The sequence below is a fragment of the Salmo salar genome, unplaced genomic scaffold (genome assembly GCF_905237065.1).
Source record: "Salmo salar unplaced genomic scaffold, Ssal_v3.1, whole genome shotgun sequence".
NCBI classification, from domain to species: Eukaryota; Metazoa; Chordata; class Actinopteri; order Salmoniformes; family Salmonidae; genus Salmo; species Salmo salar.
The window spans coordinates 240,235-267,602 of NW_025547627.1; the positions used below are offsets into that span (position 1 = coordinate 240,235).

At 42.0% G+C, this 27,368-nt stretch overlaps 2 long non-coding RNA genes across 2 annotated transcripts; both read right to left on the reverse strand.

Moving 5' to 3' along the window:
- Positions 1-3,950: 3,950 nt before the first annotated feature.
- Positions 3,951-16,160, reverse strand: LOC123732118 (uncharacterized). The gene is made up of 3 exons (XR_006762974.1): positions 16,100-16,160; positions 13,204-13,320; positions 3,951-4,007 (listed from the first exon to the last, which is right to left on the reverse strand). It is a non-coding gene; the product is annotated as an uncharacterized lncRNA (long non-coding RNA).
- A 952-nt stretch (positions 16,161-17,112) lies between these two features.
- Positions 17,113-27,018, reverse strand: LOC123732120 (uncharacterized). Its single transcript, XR_006762976.1, has 3 exons — positions 26,716-27,018; positions 21,866-21,970; positions 17,113-17,197 (listed from the first exon to the last, which is right to left on the reverse strand). It is a non-coding gene; the product is annotated as an uncharacterized lncRNA (long non-coding RNA).
- Positions 27,019-27,368: the final 350 nt, after the last annotated feature.

Below are 27,368 nucleotides of genomic sequence, written 5' to 3' on the forward strand. Positions count from 1 at the left end.
CTGACAATACAAGTGAAATGACTCCAAAATGACAGGACATTATTCACCAATCAGTTTCTATTTGGAAAAACATCATCCAAAACACAACCAAGACAAACTGCAAATGAATTCAACAAGTTTGTAGAATCACAAGCTTGATGTAATCACTGCAGGCATGGAACATGGGACTAAATACTAAACTTATGACTACTTTAATACAATATAAGTGAATTTGTCCAAATAATTAAGACTTCTTCAAATGGGAGAACTACGTACAGAAAGTGCTTTAATTTCTAATTGGTAAAACAGATATGTATGAAAATACCCTCAAATAAAAGGTGACATTCTGTAAGGTCACCTAATATGAAACATCTCAAATCCAAAATGCTGGAGCATAGCACCAAATGTAAAACTGTAAGCTTCACTGTCCAAACACATATGGTGTGGACTATGTGTGCCTGGTAAACACATGCGGATCTGGTGAACAGTTATCACTTGTTGACCAACTACAGGAATACTGACCTCAGAATCTCCAGTTTACAGTGGTGATTCCTCAGTCCAGCAGAGAGCAGCTTCACTCCTGAATCCTTCAGGTCATTGTTACTCAGGTCCAGCTCTCTCAGGTGTGAGTGGTTTGACTCCAGAGCTGAGACCAGAGAAGCACAGCCTTCCTCTGTGACTCCACAGCCTGACAGCCTGCAACGAGATCATCATGACTTCACAAACACACTGTTAATTTAACACCAGTAGTGTAGAAGGACAACGGTAGATGCATTAGGTTTATTCTCTCAAACAACATATAGATTCATCTTCCGTCTCCTAGAATTGTATGGTCATATTGTTATACTAGATTGAATATCTGATTCAATATGTTATTCAATATAATATTATATACATATTATAATACATATTTTTCTCTAAACTGAATATTTCCTCCAGATGATTCTTCCAGATGATGTCATTTTATTTACTCACAGAGCAGCTCTGGAGGCTTTGACCACTGGCAGCAGCCTCAGAAGACCTTCCTCTGATCTGGAGTATTTCTTCAGGTCAAACACATCCAGCTCCTTTTCTGAAGTCAGCAACACAAAGACCAGAGCTGACGACTGTGCAGGTGACAGGTTGGGTTCTGAGAGACTTCCTGATCTCAGGTAGCTTTGGATCTCCTCCACTAGAGAATGGTCATTCAGTTCATTCAGACAGTGGAACAGATTGATGCTCCTCTCTGGAGAAGGATTCTCCCTGATCTTCTCCTTGATGTAGTTCACTGTGTCTTCATGGCTCTGTGAGCTGCTTCTTGTCTTTGTCAGTAGACCTCGTAAGTGCTTCTGATTGGACTCCAGTGAGAGGCCCAGAAGGAAGCGGAGGAAAAGGTCCAGGTTTCCTGTCTCACTTTGTAAGGCTTTATCCACAGCACTCTTGTAGACAGTAACTTCAGACTTGTCTCTGTACAGCAGAGAAAAGATGCTGGACTTTGTTTGCTGTTTGTCCATGAGATTCTCATTTTTGTTGATGAATGAGAGGAACACATACACAGCAGCCAGAAACTCCTGAATGCTCAGATGAACGAAGCAGTACACCTTGTCTTGGTACAGAACACATTCCTCTTTAAAGATCTGTGTGCACAATCCTGAGTACACAGAGGCTTCATTGACATCAATGCCAGCCTCTTTCAGGTCTTCTTCATAGAAAATCAGATTGCCATTCACTAGCTGTTGAAAAGCCAGTTTTCCCAGTGACAGAATGCTCTCTTTATTCCAGTGTGGACCTGTCTCTTCTTTCCCAAGATACTTTTCATTCTTCTGTTTGGTATGAAACACCACAAGGTGTGTGTACATCTCAGTCAGAGTCTTGGGCATCTCTTCTCTCTTATGTTTCAGCATGTGTTCGAGGACTGTTGCAGAAATCCAACAGAAGACTGGAATGTGGCACATGATGTGGAGGCTCCTTGATGTCTTTATGTGTGAGATGATTCTGCTGGCCAGGTCCTCATCACTGAATCTCTTCCTGAAGTACTCCTCCTTCTGTGGGTCATTGAACCCTCGTACCTCTGTCACCTGGTCAACACACCCTGAAGGGATCTTATTGGCTGCTGCAGGTCGGGTAGTTATCCAGATGAGAGCAGAGGGAAGCAGATTTCCCTTGATGAGATTTGTCAGCAGAACATCCACTGAGGTTGACTCTGTGACGTCCCAACAGATCTTGTTCTTCTGGAAGTCTAAGGGCAGTCGGCACTCATCCAGACCATCAAAGATGAACACAACTTTGTACTTGTCGTAGTTGGAGATTCTTGATTGTTTGGTTTCCATTGAGAAGTGATTGACAAGTTCAATCAAAGTGTGTTTGTCCCCTTTCATCAAATTCAGCTCCCGAAAAGGGAATGAAAACACAAATTGAACATCCTGATTGGCTTTTCCTTCAGCCCAGTCCAGAATGAACTTCTGCACAGAGACTGTTTTTCCAATGCCAGCGACTCCCTTTGTCAGCACAGTTCTGATAAGTTTGTCTTGTCCAGTTAAGGGTTTGAAGATGTCGTTACATTTGACTGCAGTCTCTGGTCTTGCTTGTTTCCTGGTTGTTGTCTCAATCTGTCTCAGCTCATGTTCATTATTGACCTCTCCTGTTCCACCCTCTGTGATGTAGAGCTCTGTGTAGATCTTATTGAGAAGTGTTGGGTTTCCTTGTTTAGCGATCCCCTCAAATACACATTGAAACTTCTTCTTTAGATTAGATTTGAGTTCACGTTGGCAAATCACAGCAAGCTCATCTGAATGAAGAAATAGCACAGAGGATATTAATATTACGTCTGTTTTAATGCCTACAGTATTGTAGGACTGTTATAACATTTTAAATTATAATCATTTATTCTCTTAACTGACTGTTTAAATGTTTTCATAATGCATTACAGACTGGTGTGACTGATAATGTAATTATTGGTATTATTGATGGTATTATTAATGTTGTCTCTCTGTCTCTAAATTAATCAACACAACACATCCCTTCTGCTACTTGATGAGGTGTTGTGTTAAGGCTGCTACAATATCATTGAGTTACTCAGCTACTTTAGCTGTACTTTAGCTACAGCTTTTAAATGTTATAAAACAGCATTCAACATGAGGCAGACAGATCTTACATTTCTCCAGTGTGTCAGCAAGCTCCTTCTGGTTCATTTTCCTCAGGACGTGCAGTGTGATCTTCAGAGCCCCCTCTCTGGCACTGCTCTCCTGCTTCTCATCTTCAGCATCCACCACTTCCTCATCCTGCTTCTGACTCTCAAAGCCTTCTGGGAGTTCTGGACTAAGAATCCTCTTGAACATCTTCAGCTCGTTCTTCACAAATGTCATCATTTTCTCTTCAAGCAACTAAAATAAATCAAGTAAATAAGTTAAGCAAGAGAAGAAATGCTTTCTCATTAACACAATAATGAATAATTGACAGATCAACTTTACTTGAGGAAAACAAAAACAAATGTTCATAACAGGACCACATACACTGAATATAGAGTCCAGGTCTGTTTGATGACTCTGGGAAGACTGACCACTGAGAATCTCTGACTCTGATCTCTCCTGTTGGTTTCTGTGGACAAAACATGAGATTACATCTCCTCAACCAGGGAGTACACACACACACACACACACACACACACACACACACACACACACACACACACACACACACACACACACACACACACACACACACACACACACACACACACACACACACACACACACACACGCAGGGAGGGAACGTTGTGTTTGTTTAATATTGTTTTAGGACTATGAAAATGGACTAAAGGATTAGCCTATGGATTATGAAAACAACCAAAAGAAATGTGAAAATGTGAGAGGAGAAATGACTAGAGACGGTGTTGTTTAACTCACTGACCATGACCCATGAGTTCTTCTTACCTTTGTTCAGTAGAAAAGTCTCCCTCTCTAAACTCTATAGGATGATCCATAGACCAGTCACTCTTCATGGACACACAGCTGGGAACAGGGGAGGCTGGTCTCTCCTGCTTGATTGGTCTTCAACACAACAGAGACAAACATTACATCTCTCATCTACTCTGAGCTCAGATGGGAAACATAAGAAGACTTTCATTCCAAAATGCAACATATCACTTTACAGAAATGTTCATAAATTAGTCTTTATTGTTTAAAGAAATTAGTAAAGAGATTGTTGTGTTTTTTCACTATCTAATCATGGCATGGGTTGTTCAATGACAGACATGTATTTGTTTAAAATCTATCACTTGATGGTTTCATTTCAGAGACAAATAATGTTTTTTGCTAAATGCAATATATCTGCCTCACTCTCAGAGAAATCAGTAGTACTGCTAGGTTTTACACAGTAATAATATATATCTGCCTCACTCTCAGAGAAATCAGTAGTACTGCTAGGTTTAATAAAGTAATACTATATATCTGCCTCTCAGAGAAATCAGTAGTACTGCTAGGTTTAACACAGTAATAATATATATCTGCCTCACTCTCAGAAAATCAGTAGTACTGCTAGGTTTTATACAGTAATAATATATATCTGCCTCACTCTCAGAGAAATCAGTAGTACTGCTAGGTTTTATACAGTAATAATATATATCTGTCTCACTCTCAGAGAAATCAGTCTTACTGCTAGGTTTTATACAGTAATAATATATATCTGCCTCACTGTCAGAGAAATCAGTAGTACTGCTAGGTTTAATACAGTAATAATATATATCTGCCTGTCAGAGAAATCAGTAGTACTGCTAGGTTTTACACAGCAATAATATATATCTGCCTCACTCTCAGAGAAATCAGTAGTACTGCTAGGTTTTACACAGTAATAATATATATCTCTCTCTCAGAGAAATCAGTAGTACTGCTATGTTTTATACAGTAAAAAATAACATGGTACTACATTTTTAATAAAGAAATGTACAAATGATACATTTGTGACATCAATATATATATATATTTTAAAAAATATTCAAGAAATTTGTATGTGATCTGTTTGTAAAACATTTACATTTGACACTTTTGTCATTTAGCAGATGTCCTTATCCAGGGCCTGGTTTCCCAAAAGCATCTGAATGAATCGTTAGAACCTTCATAGGAACATCGTTAAATCTCAGAGCTTGAAAGAGAGCGACCCGTCTCTACATATTTTACTGGTTTGTGACTCACTGACTCCACCCCCAGCCAGAGGGGAATAAAGTAGCCCAGGAGTTAACCTGTTATGGCTAGGGGGCAGTATTTTCACAGCCGGATAAAAAACGTACCCGATTTAATCTGATTATTACTCCTGCCCAGAAACTAGAATATGCATATAATTATTAGCTTTGGATAGAAAACACTCCAAAGTTTCTAAAACTGTTTGAATGGTGTCTGTGAGTATAACAGAACTCATTTGGCAGGCCAAAACCTGAGAAGATTCCATGCAGGAAGTGCCCTGTCTGACAATTTCTTGCCCTTCTTGATTATCTCTATCATTACAGAGGATCTCTGCTGTTACGTGACACTTCCTATGGCTCCCATGGGCTCTCAGAAGGCGGCAAAAAGCTGAATCGTGGCTTTGCAGGCTCTGGCTGAAAAAAAAGTAGAGCGTTTGGGTAGTGGCTGGTTACAGTACTGTGAGACTCAGGCGCGTGCACGAGTCGACCGAATGCTTTATTTTCTTTTGTCTGTTTACCTAAACGCAGATTCCCGGTCGGAATATTATCGCTTTTTACGAGAAAAACGGCATAAAAATTGATTTTAAACAGCGGTTGACATGCTTTGGAGTACGGTAATTGAATATTTAGAAATCTTTTGTCACGAATTGCGCCATGCTCGTCACCCTTATTAACACTTCGGATAGTGTCTTGAACGGACGAACAAAACGCCGCTTTTTGGATATAACTATGGATTATTTTGAACCAAACCAACATTTGTTATTGAAGTAGCAGTCCTGGGAGTGCATTCTGACGAAGACAGCAAAGGTAATAACATTTTTCTTATAGTAAATCTGACTTTGATGAGTGCTACATTTGCTGGGTGTCTAAATAGCTAGCCGTGATGGCTGGGCTATCTACTCAGAATATTGCAAAATGTGCTTTCACTGAAAAGCTATTTTAAAATCGGACACCTCAATTGCACAAAGGAGTTCTGTATCTATAATTCTTAAAATAATTATTATGTTTTTTGTGAACGTTTATCGTGAGTAATTTAGTAAATTCACCGGAGGTTTGCGGGGGGTATGCTAGTTCTGAACGTCACATGCTAATGTAAAAAGCTGGTTTTTGATATAAATATGAACTTGATTGAACAAAACATGCATGTATTGTATAACATAATGTCCTAGGTGTGTCATCTGATGAAGATCATCAAAGGTTAGTGCTGCATTTAGCTGTGGTTTTGTTTTTTGTGACATTATATGCTATCTTGAAAATGGGTGTCTGATTATTTCTGGCTGGGTACTCTGCTGACATAATCTAATGTTTTGCTTTCGCTGTAAAGCCTTTTTGAAATTGGACATTGTGGTTAGATAAAGGAGAGTCTTGTCTTTAAAATGCTGTGAAATAGTCATATGTTTGAAAAAATGGAAGTTTTTGTATTTTACAGGAATTTGTAATTCGCGCCACGCCTATCATTGGATATTGGAGCAGGTGTTCCGCTAGCGGAACGTCTAGATGTAAGAGGTTTTTTAACACACTCAGGTCAGGGAGAGTTGGAGAGGCAGGTTTATGGTTCCCCCCCTAGACTCTCAGGAGTTAACACACTCAGGTCAGGGAGAGTTGGAGAGGCAGGTTTATGGTTCCCCCCTAGACTCTCAGGAGTTAAAACACTCAGGTCAGGGAGAGTTGGAGAGGCAGGTTTATGGTTCCCCCCCTAGACTCTCAGGAGTTAACACACTCAGGTCAGGGAGAGTTGGAGAGGCAGGTTTATGGTTCCCCCCTAGACTCTCAGGAGTTAAAACACTCAGGTCAGGGAGAGTTGGAGAGGCAGGTTTATGGTTCCCCCTAGACTCTCAGGAGTTAACACACTCAGGTCAGGGAGAGTTGGAGAGGCAGGTTTATGGTTCCCCCCTAGACTCTCAGGAGTTAACACACTCAGGTCAGGGAGAGTTGGAGAGGCAGGTTTATGGTTCCCCCCCTAGACTCTCAGGAGTTAACACACTCAGGTCAGGGAGAGTTGGAGAGGCAGGTTTATGGTTCCCCTAGACTCTCAGGAGTTAACACACTCAGGTCAGGGAGAGTTGGAGAGGCAGGTTTATGGTTCCCCCTAGACTCTCAGGAGTTAACACACTCAGGTCAGGGAGAGATGGAGAGGCAGGTTTATGGTTCCCCCTAGACTCTCAGGAGTTAACACACTCAGGTCAGGGAGAGATGGAGAGACAGGTTTATGGTTCCCCCCTAGACTCTCAGGAGTTAAAACACTCAGGTCAGGGAGAGATGGAGAGGCAGGTTTATGGTTCCCCCCTAGACTCTCAGGAGTTAATTAACACACTCAGGTCAGGGAGAGTTGGAGAGGCAGGTTTATGGTTCCCCCTAGACTCTCAGGAGTTAACACACTCAGGTCAGGGAGAGATGGAGAGACAGGTTTATGGTTCCCCCCTAGACTCTCAGGAGTTAAAACACTCAGGTCAGGGAGAGATGGAGAGGCAGGTTTATGGTTCCCCCCCTAGACTCTCAGGAGTTAATTAACACACTCAGGTCAGGGAGAGTTGGAGAGGCAGGTTTATGGTTCCCCTAGACTCTCAGGAGTTAACACACTCAGGTCAGGGAGAGTTGGAGAGGCAGGTTTATGGTTCCCCCCTAGACTCTCAGGAGTTAAAACACTCAGGTCAGGGAGAGATGGAGAGGCAGGTTTATGGTTCCCCCCCTAGACTCTCAGGAGTTAAAACACTCAGGTCAGGGAGAGTTGGAGAGGCAGGTTTATGGTTCCCCCCTAGACTCTCAGGAGTTAACACACTCAGGTCATGGAGAGATGGAGAGACAGGTTTATTATTCCCCCCTAGACTCTCAGGAGTTAATTAACACACTCAGGTCAGGGAGAGTTGGAGAGGCAGGTTTATGGTTCCCCCCCTAGACTCTCAGGAGTTAACACACTCAGGTCAGGGAGAGTTGGAGAGGCAGGTTTATGGTTCCCCCCCTAGACTCTCAGGAGTTAACACACTCAGGTCAGGGAGAGGTGGAGAGGCAGGTTTATGGTTCCCCCTAGACTCTCAGGAGTTAACACACTCAGGTCAGGGAGAGGTGGAGAGGCAGGTTTATGGTTCCCCCCTAGACTCTCAGGAGTTAACACACTCAGGTCAGGGAGAGTTGGAGAGGCAGGTTTATGGTTCCCCCCCTAGACTCTAAGGAGTTAACACACTCAGGTCAGGGAGAGATGGAGAGGCAGGTTTATGGTTCCCCCCCCCCTAGACTCTCAGGAGTTAACACACTCAGGTCAGGGAGAGATGGAGAGGCAGGTTTATGGTTCCCCCTAGACTCTCAGGAGTTAACACACTCAGGTCAGGGAGAGTTGGAGAGGCAGGTTTATGGTTCCCCCCCTAGACTCTCAGGAGTTAACACACTCAGGTCAGGGAGAGTTGGAGAGGCAGGTTTATGGTTCCCCCCCTAGACTCTCAGGAGTTAACACACTCAGGTCAGGGAGAGTTGGAGAGGCAGGTTTATGGTTCCCCCCTAGACTCTCAGGAGTTAACACACTCAGGTCAGGGAGAGTTGGAGAGGCAGGTTTATGGTTCCCCCCTAGACTCTCAGGAGTTAAAACACTCAGGTCAGGGAGAGTTGGAGAGGCAGGTTTATGGTTCCCCCCCTAGACTCTCAGGAGTTAACACACTCAGGTCAGGGAGAGTTGGAGAGGCAGGTTTATGGTTCCCCCTAGACTCTCAGGAGTTAAAACACTCAGGTCAGGGAGAGATGGAGAGGCAGGTTTATGGTTCCCCCCTAGACTCTCAGGAGTTAACACACTCAGGTCAGGGAGAGATGGAGAGGCAGGTTTATGGTTCCCCCCCTAGACTCTCAGGAGTTAACACACTCAGGTCAGGGAGAGTTGGAGACGCAGGTTTATGGTTCCCCCCTAGACTCTCAGGAGTTAACACACTCAGGTCAGGGAGAGTTGGAGAGGCAGGTTTATGGTTCCCCCTAGACTCTCAGGAGTTAACACACTCAGGTCAGGGAGAGATGGAGAGGCAGGTTTATGGTTCCCCCCTAGACTCTCAGGAGTTAACACACTCAGGTCAGGGAGAGTTGGAGAGGCAGGTTTATGGTTCCCCCCTAGACTCTCAGGAGTTAAAACACTCAGGTCAGGGAGAGTTGGAGAGGCAGGTTTATGGTTCCCCCCTAGACTCTCAGGAGTTAAAACACTCAGGTCAGGGAGAGATCGAGAGGCAGGTTTATGGTTCCCCCCTAGACTCTCAGGAGTTAACACACTCAGGTCAGGGAGAGATGGAGAGGCAGGTTTATGGTTCCCCCCTAGACTCTCAGGAGTTAACACACTCAGGTCAGGGAGAGGTGGAGAGGCAGGTTTATGGTTCCCCTAGACTCTCAGGAGTTAACACACTCAGGTCAGGGAGAGTTGGAGAGGCAGGTTTATGGTTCCCCCCTAGACTCTCAGGAGTTAACACACTCAGGTCAGGGAGAGATGGAGAGGCAGGTTTATGGTTCCCCCCTTGTCTCTCAGGAGTTAACACACTCAGGTCAGGGAGAGTTGGAGAGGCAGGTTTATAGTTCCCCCCTAGACTCTCAGGAGTTAACACACTCAGGTCAGGGAGAGTTGGAGAGGCAGGTTTATGGTTCCCCCCTAGACTCTCAGGAGTTAACACACTCAGGTCAGGGAGAGTTGGAGAGGCAGGTTTATGGTTCCCTCCCCCCTAGACTCTCAGGAGTTAACACACTCAGGTCAGGGAGAGTTGGAGAGGCAGGTTTATGGTTCCCCCCTAGACTCTCAGGAGTTAACACACTCAGGTCAGGGAGAGATGGAGAGGCAGGTTTATGGTTCCCCCCTAGACTCTCAGGAGTTAAAACACTCAGGTCAGGGAGAGTTGGAGAGGCAGGTTTATGGTTCCCCCTTGACGATCAGGCTCTGGTTGTGGGGGATGTTCAGCTTGGGGTTGTGAGGAGCTGATAACAGTAACCCGCATGGATTTCGTAAAAGAGCTGTTTCCCGAAACCATCAATAACATTACACTTGGAAAATGCTTGTGATCTACCTCCTGTCTCAGACCACTAGAACAGCTGAGTAATCTACCTCCTCCCTCAGACCACTAGAACAGCTGAGTAATCTACCTCCTGTCTCAGACCACTAGAACAGCTGAGTAATCTACCTCCTGTCTCAGACCACTAGAAGAGCTGAGTAATCTACCTCCTGCCTCAGACCACTAGAACAGCTGAGTAATCTACCTCCTGGGTTAAGACCTCTGGGGACTGAAGTATCCATAACATACTATAGTCCTTCTGTAGGTTTAGACCTCTGGGGACTGAAGTATCCATAACATACTATAGTCCTTCTGTAGGTTTAGACCTCTGGGACTAAACATACTATAGTCCTTCTGTAGGTTTAGACCTCTGGGACTAAACATACTATAGTCCTTCTGTAGGTTAAGACCTCTAGGACTAAACATACTATAGTCCTTCTATAGGTTAAGACCTCTGGGACTAAACATACTATAGTCCTCTAGGTTTAGACCTCTGGGGACTGAAGTATCCATAACATACTATAGTCCTTCTGTAGGTTTAGACCTCTGGGACTAAACATACTATAGTCCTTCTGTAGGTTAAGACCTCTGGGACTAAACATACTATAGTCCTTCTATAGGTTAAGACCTCTGGGGACTGAAGTATCCATAACATACTATAGACCTTCTGTAGGTTAAGACCTCTTGGGACTGAAGTATCCATAACATACTATAGTCCTTCTATAGGTTAAGACCTCTGGGGACTGAACATACTATAGTCCTCTAGGTTAAGACCTCTGGGACTAAACATACTATAGTCCTTCTATAGGTTAAGACCTCTGGGGACTGAAGTATCTATAACATACTATAGTCCTTCTGTAGGTTTAGACCTCTGGGACTAAACATACTATAGTCCTTCTATAGGTTAAGACCTCTGGGGACTGAAGTATCTATAACATACTATAGTCCTTCTATAGGTTAAGACCTCTGGGACTAAACATACGATAGTCCTTCTATAGCTTAAGACCTCTCTGGACTGAAGTATCTATAACATACTATAGTCCTTCTGTAGGTTTAGACCTCTGGGACTAAACATACTATAGTCCTTCTGTAGGTTAAGACCTCTGGGACTAAACATACAATAGTCCTTCTATAGGTTAAGACCTCTGGGGACTGAAGTATCTATAACATACTATAGTCCTTCTGTAGGTTTAGACCTCTGGGACTAAACATACTGTAGTCCTTCTATATGTTAAGACCTCTGGGACTAAACATACTATAGTCCTCTAGGTTAAGACCTCTGGGACTAGACATACTATAGTCCTCTAGGTTAAGACCTCTGGGACTAAACATACTATAGTCTTTCTATAGGTTAAGACCTCTGGGGACTGAAATATCTATAACATACTATAGTCCTTCTATAGGTTAAGACCTCTGGGGACTGAAGTATCCATAACATACTATAGTCCTCTAGGTTAAGACCTCTGGGACTAAACATACTATAGTTGTTCAATAGGTTAAGACCTCTGGGACTAAACATACTATAGTCCTTCTATAGGTTAAGACCTCTGGGACTAAACATACTATAGTCCTTCTATAGGTTAAGACCTCTGGGGACTGAAGTATCTATAACATACTATAGTCCTTCTGTAGGTTTAGACCTCTGGGACTAAACATACTGTAGTCCTTCTATATGTTAAGACCTCTGGGACTAAACATACTATAGTCCTCTAGGTTAAGACCTCTGGGACTAGACATACTATAGTCCTCTAGGTTAAGACCTCTGGGACTAAACATACTATAGTCTTTCTATAGGTTAAGACCTCTGGGGACTGAAATATCTATAACATACTATAGTCCTTCTATAGGTTAAGACCTCTGGGGACTGAAGTATCCATAACATACTATAGTCCTCTAGGTTAAGACCTCTGGGACTAAACATACTATAGTTGTTCAATAGGTTAAGACCTCTGGGACTAAACATACTATAGTCCTTCTATAGGTTAAGACCTCTGGGACTAAACATACTATAGTCCTTCTATAGGTTAAGACCTCTGGGACTAAACATACTATAGTCTTTCTATAGGTTAAGACCTCTGGGGACTGAAATATCTATAACATACTATAGTCCTTCTATAGGTTAAGACCTCTGGGGACTGAAGTATCTGTAACATACTATATTCCTTCTGTAGGTTAAGACCTCTGGGGACTGAAGTATCTATAACATACTATAGTCCTTCTATAGGTTAAGACCTCTGGGACTAAACATACTATAGTCCTTCTATAGATTAAGACCTCTGGGGACTGAATATACTATAGTCCTCTAGGTTAAGCCTTCTATAGGTTAAGACCTCTGGGACTAAACATACTATAGTCCTTCTGTAGGTTAAGACCTCTGGGACTAAACATACAATAGTCGTTCTATAGGTTAATACCTCTGGGGACTGAAGTATCTACAACATACTATAGTCCTTCTATAGGTTAAGACCTCTGGGACTAAACATACTAAAGTCCTCTAGGTTAAGACCTCTGGGGACTGAAGTATCTATAACATACTATAGTCCTTCTATAGGTTAAGACCTCTGGGGACTGAAGTATCTATAACATACTATAGTCCTTCCTTCTATAGGTTAAGACCTCTGGGACTAAACATACTATAGTCCTTCTATAGGTTTAGACCTCTGGGACTAAACATACTATAGTCCTTCTGTAGGTTAAGACCTCTGGGACTAAACATACTATAGTCCTCTAGGTTAAGACCTCTGGGACTAAACATACTATAGTCCTTCTATAGGTTAAGACCTCTGGAACACACACACACACACACACACACACACACACACACACACACACACACACACACACACACACACACACACACACACACACACACACACACACACACACACACACAGGGAGGGCACGTTGTGTTTGTTTAATATTGTTTTAGGACTATGAAAATGGACTAAAGGATTAGCCTGTGGATTATGAAAACAACCAAAAGAAATGTGAAAATGGGAGAGGAGAAATGACTAGAGACAGTGTTGTTTAACTCACTGACCATGACCCATGAGTTCTTCTTACCTTTGTTCAGTAGAAAAGTCTCCCTCTCTAAAGTATATAGGTTCACCCATAGACTTGTCACTCTTCATGGACACACAGCTGGGTACAGGGGAGGCTGTTCTCTCCGGCTTGATTGGTCTTCAACACAACAGAGACAAACATTACATCTCTCATCTACTCTGATCTCAGATGGGGAACATAAGAAGAGCTCCAACATGCAACATATCACTTTACAGAAATGTTCGGAAATTTGCCTTTATGGTTTAAAGAAATTATGGAAGAGATTGGTGTGTTATTTCACTATCTAATCATGGCATGGCGTTGTTCAGTGACAGACATGTATTTGTTTAAAATCTATCACTTGATGGTTTCATTTCAGAGAGAGAAATAATGTTTTTTTGCTAAATGCTATATATCTGCCTCACTCTCAGAGAAATCAGTAGTACTGCTAGGTTTAACACAGTAATAATATATATCTGTCTCACTCTCAGAGAAATCAGTAGTACTGCTAGGTTTAACACAGTAATAATATATATCTGCCTCTCAGAGAAATCAGTAGTACTGCTAGGTTTAACAAAGTAATAATATATAACTGCCTCTCAGTGAAATCAGTAGTACTGCTAGGTTTAACACAGTAATAATATATATCTGCCTCTCAGAGAAATCAGTAGTACTGCTAGGTTTAACACAGTAATAATATATATCTGCCTCTCAGTGAAATCAGTAGTACTGCTAGGTTTAATACAGTAATAATATATATCTGCCTCTCAGAGAAATCAGTAGTACTGATAGGTTTAACACAGTAATAAAATATATCTGCCTCTCAGAGAAATCAGTAGTACTGCTAGGTTTAATACAGTAATAATATATATCTGCCTCTCAGAGAAATCAGTAGTACTGCTAGGTTTAATACAGTAATAATATATATTTGCCTCTCAGAGAAATCAGTAGTACTGCTAGGTTTAATACAGTAATAATATATATCTGCATCACTCTCAGAGAAATCAGTAGTACTGCTAGGTTTAACACAGTAATAATATATATCTGTCTCACTCTCAGAGATCAGGCTATATGGAGTACCAGTACTGAGTCAATGTGCAGGGGTACCAGGTAGTTTAGGTAATAATGAGACTATAAGGAGTACCAGTACTGAGTCAATGTGCAGGGGTACCAGGTAGTTGAGGTAATAATGAGACTATAAGGAGTACCAGTACTGAGTCAATGTGCAGGGGTACCAGGTAGTTGAGGTAATAATGAGACTATAAGGAGTACCAGTACTGAGTCAATGTGCAGGGGTACCAGGTAGTTGAGGTAATAATGAGACTATGGAGTACCAGTACTGAGTCAATGTGCAGGGGTACCAGGTAGTTGAGGTAATAATGAGACTATAAGGAGTACCAGTACTGAGTCAATGTGCAGGGGTACCAGGTAGTTGAGGTAATAATGAGACTATAAGGAGTACCAGTACTGAGTCAATGTGCAGGGGTACCAGGTAGTTGAGGTAATAATGAGACTATAAGGAGTACCAGTACTGAGTCAATGTGCAGGTGTACCAGGTAGTTGAGGTAATAATGATACTATAAGGAGTACCAGTACTGAGTCAATGTGCAGGGGTACCAGGTAGTTTAGGTAATAATGAGACTATAAGGAGTACCAGTACTGAGTCAATATGCAGGGGTACCAGGTAGTTGAGGTAATAATGAGACTATGGAGTACCAGTACTGAGTCAATGTGCAGGGGTACCAGGTAGTTGAGGTAATAATGAGACTATAAGGAGTACCAGTACTGAGTCAATGTGCAGGGGTACCAGGTAGTTGAGGTAATAATGAGACTATAAGGAGTACCAGTACTGAGTCAATGTGCAGGGGTACCAGGTAGTTGAGGTAATAATGAGACTATAAGGAGTACCAGTACTGAGTCAATGTGCAGGTGTACCAGGTAGTTGAGGTAATAATGATACTATAAGGAGTACCAGTACTGAGTCAATGTGCAGGGGTACCAGGTAGTTGAGGTAATAATGAGACTATAAGGAGTACCAGTACTGAGTCAATGTGCAGGGGTACCAGGTAGTTGAGGTAATAATGAGACTATAAGGAGTACCAGTACTGAGTCAATGTGCAGGGGTACCAGGTAGTTGAGGTAATAATGAGACTATAAGGAGTACCAGTACTGAGTCAATGTGCAGGGGTACCAGGTAGTTGAGGTAATAATGAGACTATAAGGAGTACCAGTACTGAGTCAATGTGCAGGGGTACCAGGTAGTTGAGGTAATAATGAGACTATAAGGAGTACCAGTACTGAGTCAATGTGCAGGGGTACCAGGTAGTTGAGGTAATAATGAGACTATAAGGAGTAACAGTACTGAGTCAATGTGCAGGGGTACCAGGTAGTTGAGGTAATAATGAGGCTATAAGGATTACCAGTACTGAGTCAATGTGCAGGGGTACCAGGTAGTTGAGATAATAATGAGACTATAAGGAGTACCAGTACTGAGTCAATGTGCAGGGGTACCAGGTAGTTGAGGTAATAATGAGACTATAAGGAGTACCAGTACTGAGTCAATGTGCAGGGGTACCAGGTAGTTTAGGTAATTGAGGTAATATGTACAGGTAGGTAAGGATAAAAGTGACTAGGCAATCAGGATAGAGATTATATCTCTTCATCCAGGGAGAGCACACACACACACACACACACACACACACACACACACACACACACACACACACACACACACACACACACAAACAGGGAGGGAATATTGTGTTTGTTTAATATTGTTTTAGGACTATGAAAATGGACAAAAGGATTAGCCTATGGATTATGAAAACAACCAAAAGAAATGTGAAAATGGGAGAGGAGAAATGACTAGAGACAATGTTGTTTAACTCACTGACCATGACCCATGAGTTCTTCTTACCTTTGTTCAGTAGAAAAGTCTCCCTCTCTAAACTCTATAGGATGATCCATAGACTGGTCACTCTTCATGGACACACAGCTGGGTACAGGGGAGGCTGGTCTCTCCTGCTTGATTGGTCTTCAACACAACAGAGACAAACATTACATCTCTCATCTACTCTGATCTCAGATGGGAAACATAAGAAGAGTTCCAACATGCAACATATCACTTTACAGAAATGAGCTTTTATTGTTTAAAGAAATTATGTATTAATTATTACATCTCTCACAGACAAGGATTTGTTTAAAATCTATCACTTGATGGTTTCATTTCAGAGAGACAAAAATCATGTTTTTTATGCAAAATGCTATATATCTCCCTCACTCTCAAATGTGACTGACCGGCTCAATTTGGTAATTAACTAAATAACTACATATATAGTGATTTAGGTTTATGTCAGTTTAATTGTTTGTTATGGTATAAGTTGTTATTTTATGATTGTAAGTGATACAATTAACTAGTAATTCTCAGTAATTACTACTTTAGTAAGGAATAACACATTTTTTCAGCACTACTGCAGTTGCTAAATAATTCCAATAGATGGGAACATAAGACCACAATGACATTTCAGAATATTAGTTTAGTTTTCTCCCTGGATACACCACCACTCCCCACACTTCCTGCAGAACCCCTGCAGTACCTCCGCAGACCCCGGATTGAGAACCCCTGATTTAGCAGAAGCTCTTATCCAGAGAGATTTACAGTAAGTGCATTCACCTTAAGATAGCTATTTATTTAGGAAATAAACGTAATAAATTATTCATAAAATTGTTATCTCACCTCTTAGCTTTGGTGTCATGTCCCCCAGAGAGATTCATTTTAGAGGGAGGGCCCCCCTCCTCTCTCTCCCCAGAGAGACTCATTTTAGAGGCAGGGCCCCCCTCCTCTCTCTCCCCAGAGAGACTCATTTTAGAGGCAGGACCCCCCTCCTCTCTCTCCCCAGAGAGACTCATTTTAGAGGCAGGACCCCCCTCCTCTCTCTCCCCAGAGAGACTCATTTTAGAGGCAGGGCCCCCCTCCTCTCTCTCCCCAGAGAGACTCATTTTAGAGCACTGACCCCTGTAAACAGAGATCCAACATGTTGGTTGTGGTTAACACAGTGACAACTAAACAGAGATCCAGCATGTTGGTTGTGATTAACACAGTAACAACTAAACAGAGATCCAGCATGTTGGTTGTGGTTAAGACAGTGACAACTAAACAGAGATCCAGCATGTTGGTTGTGGATAACACAGTGACAACTAAACAGAGATCCAGCATGTTGGTTGTGGTTAACACAGTAACAACTAGTTCTTGACTGTTAATTGTTCTCATGTATTCATTATCTCTTAGAGAAATAAAACATTTACTAACAGATACATAGAAACAGTCAGGTGATTTAAAGCATCACATGAACATGTAGTTGTGACATTTCATCTTCATGGTAACTGTCAATAATAATAATAAGTCACTGTTTGTTAAGGTAGTAATAGACAGAACAACAACAATAACAATAATAATAATAATAATAATAACAATAATAATAAGTGACTGTTTGTTAAGGTAGTTATAGACAGAACAACAACAATAATAATAATAATAATAATAAGTCACTGTTTGTTAAGGTAGTTATAGACAGTACAGCAACAATAATAATGACAATAATAATAATAATAATAATAATATTAATAATAATAAGTAACTGTTTGTTAAGGTAGTTATAGACAGAACAACAACAATAATAATAATAATGTTGGTTGTGGTTAACACGTGGAGGTCTCCGGCAGCCTCTGGAACTGCCGGTCTGCAGCCAACAAGGCTGAGTTAATCTCAGCCTATGCTACCCTCCAGTCCCTAGACTTCCTGGCGCTGACGGAAACATGGATTACCACAGATAACACTGCTACTCCTACTGCTCTCTCTTCGTCTGCCCACGTGTTCTCACATACCCCTAGAGCATCGAGCCAGCGGGGTGGTGGCACTGGAATCCTCATCTCTCCCAAGTGGACATTCTCTCTTTCTCCCCTGACCCATCTGTCTATCTCCTCATTTGAATTCCATGCTGTCACAGTTACCAGCCCTTTCAAGCTTAACATCCTTATCATTTATCGCCCTCCAGGTTCCCTTGGAGAGTTCATCAATGAGCTTGACGCCTTGATAAGTTCCTTTCCTGAAGATGGCTCACCTCTCACAGTTCTGGTTGACTTTAACCTCCCCACGTCTACCTTTGACTCATTCCTCTCTGCCTCCTTCTTTCCACTCCTCTCCTCTTTTGACCTCACCCTCTCACCTTCCCCCCTACTCACAAGGCAGGCAATACGCTTGACCTCATCTTTACTAGATGCTGTTCTTCCACTAATCTCATTGCAACTCCCCTCCAAATCTCCGACCACTACCTTGTATCCTTTTCCCTCTTGCTCTCATCCAACACTTCTCACTCTGCCCCTACTCGGATGGTATTGCGCCGTCCCAACCTTCGCTCTCTCTCTCCCGCTACTCTCTCCTCTTCCATCCTATCATCTCTTCCCTCTGCTCAAACCTTCTCCAACCTATCTCCTGATTCTGCCTCCTCAACCCTCCTCTCCTCCCTTTCTGCATCCTTTGATTTTCTCTGTCCCCTATCCTCCAGGCCGGCTCGGTCCTCCCCTCCTGCTCCGTGGCTCGACGACTCACTACGAGCTCACAGAACAGGGCTCCGGGCAGCCGAGCGGAAATGGAGGAAAACTCGCCTCCCCTGCGGACCTGGCATCCTTTCACTCCCTCCTCTCTACATTCTCCTCTTCTGTCTCTGCTGCTAAAGCCACTTTCTACCACTCTAAATTCCAAGCATCTGCCTCTAACCCTAGGAAGCTCTTTGCTACCTTCTCCTCCCTCCTGAATCCTCCTCCCCCTCCCCCCCTCCTCCCTCTCTGCGGATGACTTCGTCAACCATTTTGAAAAGAAGGTTGACGATATCCGATCCTCGTTTGCTAAGTCAAATGACACCGCTGGTCCTGCTCACACTGCCCTACCTTGTGCTTTGACCTCTTTCTCCCCTCTCTCTCCAGATGAAATCTCGCGTCTTGTGACGGCCGGCCGCCCAACAACCTGCCCACTTGACCCTATCCCCTCCTCTCTTCTCCAGACCATTTCCGTAGACCTTCTCCCCTACCTCACCTCGCTCATCAACTCATCCTTGACCGCTGGCTACGTCCCTTCCGTCTTCAAGAGAGCGAGAGTTGCACCCCTTCTGAAAAAAACCTACACTCGATCCCTCCGATGTCAACAACTACAGACCAGTATCCCTTCTTTCTTTTCTCTCCAAAACTCTTGAACGTGCCGTCCTTGGCCAGCTCTCCTGCTATCTCTCTCAGAATGACCTTCTTGATCCTAATCAGTCAGGTTTCAAGACTGGGCATTCAACTGAGACTGCTCTTCTCTGTGTCACGGAGGCTCTCCGCACTGCTAAAGCTAACTCTCTCTCCTCTGCTCTCATCCTTCTAGACCTATCTGCTGCCTTTGATACTGTGAACCATCAGATCCTCCTCTCCACCCTCTCCGGGTTGGGCATCTCCGGCGCGGCCCACGCTTGGATTGCGTCCTACCTGACAGGTCGCTCCTACCAGGTGGCGTGGCGAGAATCTGTCTCCGCACCATGCGCTCTCACCACTGGTGTCCCCCAGGGCTCTGTTCTAGGCCCTCTCCTATTCTCGCTATACACCAAGTCACTTGGCTCTGTCATATCCTCACATGGTCTCTCCTATCATTGCTATGTAGACGACACACAATTAATCTTCTCCTTTCCCCCTTCTGATAACCAGGCGGCGAATCGCATCTCTGCATGTCTGTCAGACACATCAGTGTGGATGACGGATCACCACCTCAAGCTGAACCTCGGCAAGACGGAGCTGCTCTTCCTCCCGGGGAAGGACTGCCCGTTCCATGATCTCGCCATCACGGTTGACAACTCCCTTGTGTCCTCCTCCCAGAGTGCTAAGAACCTTGGTGTGATCCTGGACAACACCCTGTCGTTCTCCACTAACATCAAGGCGGTGACCCGATCCTGTAGGTTCATGCTCTACAACATTCGCAGAGTACGACCCTGCCTCACACAGGAAGCGGCGCAGGTCCTAATCCAGGCACTTGTCATCTCCCGTCTGGATTACTGCAACTCGCTGTTGGCTGGGCTCCCTGCCTGTGCCATTAAACCCCTACAACTCATCCAGAACGCCGCAGCCCGTCTGGTGTTCAACCTTCCCAAGTTCTCTCACGTCACCCCGCTCCTCCGCTCTCTCCACTGGCTTCCAGTTGAAGCTCGCATCCGCTACAAGACCATGGTGATTGCCTACGGAGCTGTGAAGGGAACGGCACCTCCATACCTTCAGGCTCTGATCAGGCCCTACACCCAAACAAGGGCACTGCGTTCATCCACCTCTGGCCTGCTGGCCCCCCCTACCTCTGAGGAAGCACAGTTCCCGCTCAGCCCAGTCAAAACTGTTCGCTGCTCTGGCACCCCAATGGTGGAACAAGCTCCCTCACGACGCCAGGACAGCGGAGTCAATCACCACCTTCCGGAGACACCTGAAACCCCACCTCTTTAAGGAATACCTAGGATAGGATAAAGTAATCCTTCTAACCCCCCCCTTAGAAGATCTAGATGCACTATTGTAAAGTGGTTGTTCCACTGGATATCATAAGGTGAATGCACCAATTTGTAAGTCGCTCTGGATAAGAGCGTCTGCTAAATGACTTAAATGTAAATATAAATGTAACTGTCAACAACAATAATAATAATAATAAGTCACTGTTTGTTAAGGTAGTTCTAGACAATACAGCAACAACAATAATAATAATAATAATAATAGTAATAATAATAAGTCACTGTTGGTTTAGGTAGTTCTAGACAGTACAGCAACAATAATAATAATAATAATAGTAATAATAATAATAATAAGTCACTGTTTGTTAAGGTAGTTATAGACAGTACAGCAACACAAGGCCATGTCTCACACTTATTTGTATTCACTAACAGTAGACTATTTATTGTCTTTCAATCTGTTGTTTTCTAAATGTATCTGAGAATGTAGACAGAAGGGCTAAAACGGACATGATTGATCTGAGGGGGAAATCATTGATACATTCAACGTTTATTTGCAACAAGTAAGAGGTTTTATATTATGTAAAGTAGACTAGGTTATAATGTATAATAGCAGTTTGTTAGTGAAATGCAGATCAAGGTCTATACCTCAGATATAGCCTACATATCATAGATGACCAGTCTAAACCTGTTCAGATCAACATAATGTTATAGTCCTACCAGTAGCAGGACAGAGAATGTACTGTATATAGCCTACATACCATAGATGACCAGTCTAAACCTGTTCAGATCAACATAATGTTATAGTCCTACCAGTAGCAGGACAGAGAATGTACTGTATATAACCTACATATCATAGATGACCAGTCTAAACCTGTTCAGATCAACATAATGTTATAGTCCTACCAGTAGCAGGACAGAGAATGTACTGTATATAACCTACATATCATAGATGACCAGTCTAAACCTGTTCAGATCAGTTCACAGAGACCATCAGGTTTGTCGGCATGATAAGTGATCATAGCCTTATAATAGTTTGTAGGCAGTCTAGACCAACAGTACGAGAGTCTGCCCGTCTTTCCTACATACCAACACATTTATTCAATGTTACCGAGAAATATGTGCCACAGTTTCAACAGCCATTTTTGTAACTGCATAGACAACACACTTACTTTCACGTTCATATGAGGAAATCACAAAACTTCTGACAGTCACTGGTGCAGCCGCCTGTTTTCTTGCAGATGAAGTAGCTTTCACAGGCAACTCATTCAACCAGCCTAAACAACAGTAAATACAAGATGTCAAATGGACAAAAGTGAATCTCAATATAGCCATATACATTAGAGAGAGGTATATTGCTGCAGATGTTGGATCTTAATTTGAGCCGGTTTGCTACACTAGGAAAATAATCCTGCAGAAACAGGACATTTCAATTATTGTGTGGATTATAATTAATGAACAGTTTTAAAATGGAAAAGTGGAATTTATCATCTTCAGAAACCTTTTCTAAAGTTTAATTACACTCAAATACACTACAAGTTTAGTTTTTCTGCATCAGGGTGATCAAATTAAGATCCTACATCTGTACAGAGTTTATGTCTTTATCTGAAAAGGGCAGTTTGAATTATTAGCAATAACATTGCAACTGTCAGCTGATGTAAACCTCTGTGATTGGATGTTATAGACCCCCATACATATCCCCATGTACAATTATGTGTACAGATGTAGGATCTTAATTTGATCACCCCCACTGCAGAAGAACTTTCCAGCAATGCAGGAAATGTAAAACTTGAAATGTATTTGAGGTTTAAAAAGGCTTCTGAAGTTTGTAATTTCCACTTAGAAATTTCAGACTTGTGTTTTCCTTACGAAAAATGTAGTAACCCCTACAAAAATGTCCATTAATTATAATTCACATAATAATTCACATTTTCTGTTGCTGCAGGAATATTTTTCTGCTGTAGTAAACTGCCTCAAATTAAGATCCTACATATGTACGTGTAAATGTACTTGGTGAATAAAGGTGATTGTGATTCTACAAAGGTTGAGTCTCTAGATTCCCTTGCTGCTCTGGAGAAATAATGAAATGGTTGTCATGGTGATTTAAACAGGGACCTGGTTACCTCCCAACTCTGATGTCATTTGTTACATTTCACCCTGTTGATAAAGGCAGCTACAAGGATGAACCCAGAAGACAACTCTAAATCAACACTCACTGATATTATCCTGAAATCCTTTCACTCATATTGTGGTGTCTCTTCGTTTAACAGATAGTCTATGATATTAATATTGTAGCAAACAGTGGTGCAGGGCAGTGAACCCAGGTCGCTGGTGAACAAGGAAAACACCCTATGCATCGCACAAATAGGGTTAACCCAGTATTTATTTATTTATTCATTTTACTAGGCAAGTCAGTTAAGAACAAATTCTTATTTTCAATGATGGCTTAGGAACAGTGGGTTAACTGCCTTGTTCAGGGGTAAACAACCGATTTTTACCTTGTCAGCTCAGGGATTTGATCTTGCAGCCTTTCGGTTACTAATCCAACGCTCTAGAGCGTTGGAGCGCAGCTACCTGCCGCCCCAAGTAAGATTAACCCAGTATCAGTATTAATATTGTTAACCCAGTATCAGTATCAATAGTGTTAACCCAGTATCAGTATTAACAGTGTTAACCCAGTATCAGTATCAATAGGGTTAACCCAGTATCAGTATCAATAGGGTTAACCCAGTATCAGTATTAATAGGGTTAACCCAGTATCAGTATTAATAGGGTTAACCCAGTATCAGTGTTAATAGTGTTAACCCAGTATCAGTATCAATAGTGTTAACCCAGTATCAGTATTAATAGTGTTAACCCAGTATCAGTATCAATAGTGTTAACCCAGTATCAGTATCAATAGGGTTAACCCGGCATCAGTATTAATAGTGTTAACCCAGTATCAGTATCAATAGGGTTAACCCAGTATCAGTATCAATAGGGTTAACCCAGTATCAGTATTAATAGGGTTAACCCAGTATCAGTATTAATAGGGTTAACCCAGTATCAGTATTAATAGTGTTAACCCAGTATCAGTATCAATAGGGTTAACCCAGTATCAGTGTTAATTAGTCCCGTGCTTCAGCTACTCAGACCCCTCACACATCCGGTCCATTCTGATGACCTCACAGACACCATACCACTTCTGACACCAATGTAGCAAACAGCTGGGCAGGGAAGTGAACCCAGGTCGCACCTGAACTATAGTATCTGAATATTGATATATTGAATTTGACTTGACCACATCCAGTCAGCTCCATTTTGTCTGATTAAACTGACAACAACCTGTCTCAGTAGTAGTAGACTGTTAGGAGTGTTTTACTGTCATTCACTATACTAACATTACACCAACCTGTCTCAGTAGTAGTAGACTGTTAGGAGTGTTTTACTGTCATTCACTATACTAACATTACACCAACCTGTCTCAGTAGTAGTAGACCGTTAGGAGTGTTTTACTGTCATTCACTATACTAACATTACATTTAATTTATCTACACACTTTACAATAATCCCTGGCAGGATTCTCACCTTGAAACTTCATTGTGATTTTTTTCTGTTCTGTTCTGTATATTCTGATGGGTGAGGCCTGAGCTGGAATGTGAAGCTAACTGAAGCTGGCTAGCTTTAGAAAACCAGTATATCAAGCCTGTATCAGTATTAATAGTGTTAACCCAGTATCAGTATCAATAGTGTTAACCCAGTATCAGTATCAATAGGGTTAACCCAGCATCAGTATTAATAGTGTTAACCCAGTATCAGTATCAATAGGGTTAACCCAGTATCAGTATCAATAGGGTTAACCCAGTATCAGTATTAATAGGGTTAACCCAGTATCAGTATTAATAGGGTTAACCCAGTATCAGTATTAATAGTGTTAACCCAGTATCAGTATCAATAGGGTTAACCCAGTATCAGTGTTAATTAGTCCCGTGCTTCAGCTACTCAGACCCCTCACACATCCGGTCCATTCTGATGACCTCACAGACACCATACCACTTCTGACACCAATGTAGCAAACAGCTGGGCAGGGAAGTGAACCCAGGTCGCACCTGAACTATAGTATCTGAATATTGATATATTGAATTTGACTTGACCACATCCAGTCAGCTCCATTTTGTCTGATTAAACTGACAACAACCTGTCTCAGTAGTAGTAGACTGTTAGGAGTGTTTTACTGTCATTCACTATACTAACATTACACCAACCTGTCTCAGTAGTAGTAGACTGTTAGGAGTGTTTTACTGTCATTCACTATACTAACATTACACCAACCTGTCTCAGTAGTAGTAGACCGTTAGGAGTGTTTTACTGTCATTCACTATACTAACATTACATTTAATTTATCTACACACTTTACAATAATCCCTGGCAGGATTCTCACCTTGAAACTTCATTGTGATTTTTTTCTGTTCTGTTCTGTATATTCTGATGGGTGAGGCCTGAGCTGGAATGTGAAGCTAACTGAAGCTGGCTAGCTTTAGAAAACCAGTATATCAAGCCTGTATCATAGTATACCCCTCAGGCTACGTTCAGGTTTCAGCAAGAGGCAGGTATCAGCATGCCGAGTCGTAGGCGACAACCTGGGTTGTATTCATTAGTTTACTCCACAGCCAACAGTTTTAAGATGTTAAATAAAACATGAACCGTTTACTCTAAACGCTGTACAATGTGACCTAAACGGTTTCTGTTGCCAAACGTTTTGCTACGGTGGGCACTAATGAATACCACAAACTGTTTTGAGGAAGTGTAAGTTGTTGTTAGTCTCTCGAACATTATTTATTTGTCTCTCTTTCACACAACATACCTCCCTGAGTGAAAGGAGTTAACTGTAGATTATAAAGAGAACATGTTTGTTTGTTACTTGTTGTGTTTTAAGCCTGTTTTGAGAAGACAAGTGTATAGACCTATGATACAATACACTCTTAGAATAAAGGGTTCCAAACGGGTCCTCCGGCCGTCCCCATAGGAGAACGCTTTTGGGTTCCAGGTAGAACCCTTCTGGCTTCCATGTAAAACCCTCTGTGGAAAGGGTTCTTCACGGAACCCAAAAGTGTTCTACCTAGTACCAAAAAAAGGGTTCTACAAAGGGTTCTCCTATGGGGACAGCCAAAGAACCCTTTTAGATTGTAGATAGTGTAGGAGCGATCACCCTGGGGCACACAGATGGGCACAGAACGAATTCACCCCACGCATCTAATTTATATCCAAAACATTTTAAAGAGAGTAGGACTATTATAACACTGTCCACCAAAAATATAATTAACTATATGAATACACACAACAATATCATCAACTATATTAATACACATAACAATATCATCAACTATATTAATACACATAACAATATCATCAACTATATTAATACACATAACAATATCATCAACTATATTAATACACATAACAATACCATCAACTATATTAATACACATAACAATATCATCAACTATATGAATACACATAACAATATCATCAACTATATTAATACACATAACAATATCAACTATATTAATACACACAACAATACCATCAACTATATGAATACACACAACAATATCATCAACTATATGAATACACACAACAATATCATCAACTATATGAATACACACAACAATATCATCAACTATATGAATACACACAACAATACCATCAACTATATTAATACACATAACAATATCATCAACTATATTAATACACATAACAATATCATCAACTATATTAATACACACAACAATATCATCAACTATATTAATACACATAACAATACCATCAACTATATGAATACACATAACAATATCACCAACTATATTAATACACACAACAATACCATCAACTATATTAATACACACAACAATATCATCAACTATATTAATACACACAACAATATCATCAACTATATTAATACACATAACAATATCATCAACTATATGAATACACACAACAATATCATCAACTATATTAATACACATAACAATCGTCATCTTACCTTTTATCTCTCAATAGAAACAGAGTCTGAATGATCATTCGGTCGTCGAAAGTTACTTTCGTTTGCTCTGCTCATTTACATATCAGGTTCTGCCTGTTCTCTCTCAGAGTCCATCTCTCTTTACAGCTCTTACAATGAGCCTTGGCAAACATTCTACAACTGTCTGGAAGTCTATTGGAGGGATGGTTGTGTTCAGTTGTGTTGAGACCTGGTGACTGAGACGGCCGTGGCATATTGTGAAACATCAGCAAGTTCAGCAGTCTTCATCACTGAAGCTCCTGCCAATCGTGCCCCAACAATCACCAATCGTTAAGCTCTTCCCGAGCAGGGTCACAGTCTCTCCTGGTTGCAGCTCCTCTCTCTCCCCAGGGGTAGCAGCTCCTCTCTCTCCCCAGGGGTAGCAGCTCTTCTCTCTCCCCAGGGGTAGAAGCTCCTCTCTCCCCAGGGGTAGCAGCTTCTCTCTCCCCAGGGGTAGCAGCTCCTCTCTCCCCAGGGGTAGCAGCTCCTCTCTCCCCCCAGGGGTAGCAGCTCCTCTCTCCCCTAGGATTTGAAGACATTGGTGGCTTAGCCTACAGCCAGTAGGGGGGTCTGGGACGGAATTTCAACAGCTAAATCCATGAATACATCTAAATTGTATTGCCAAAACCCACTCC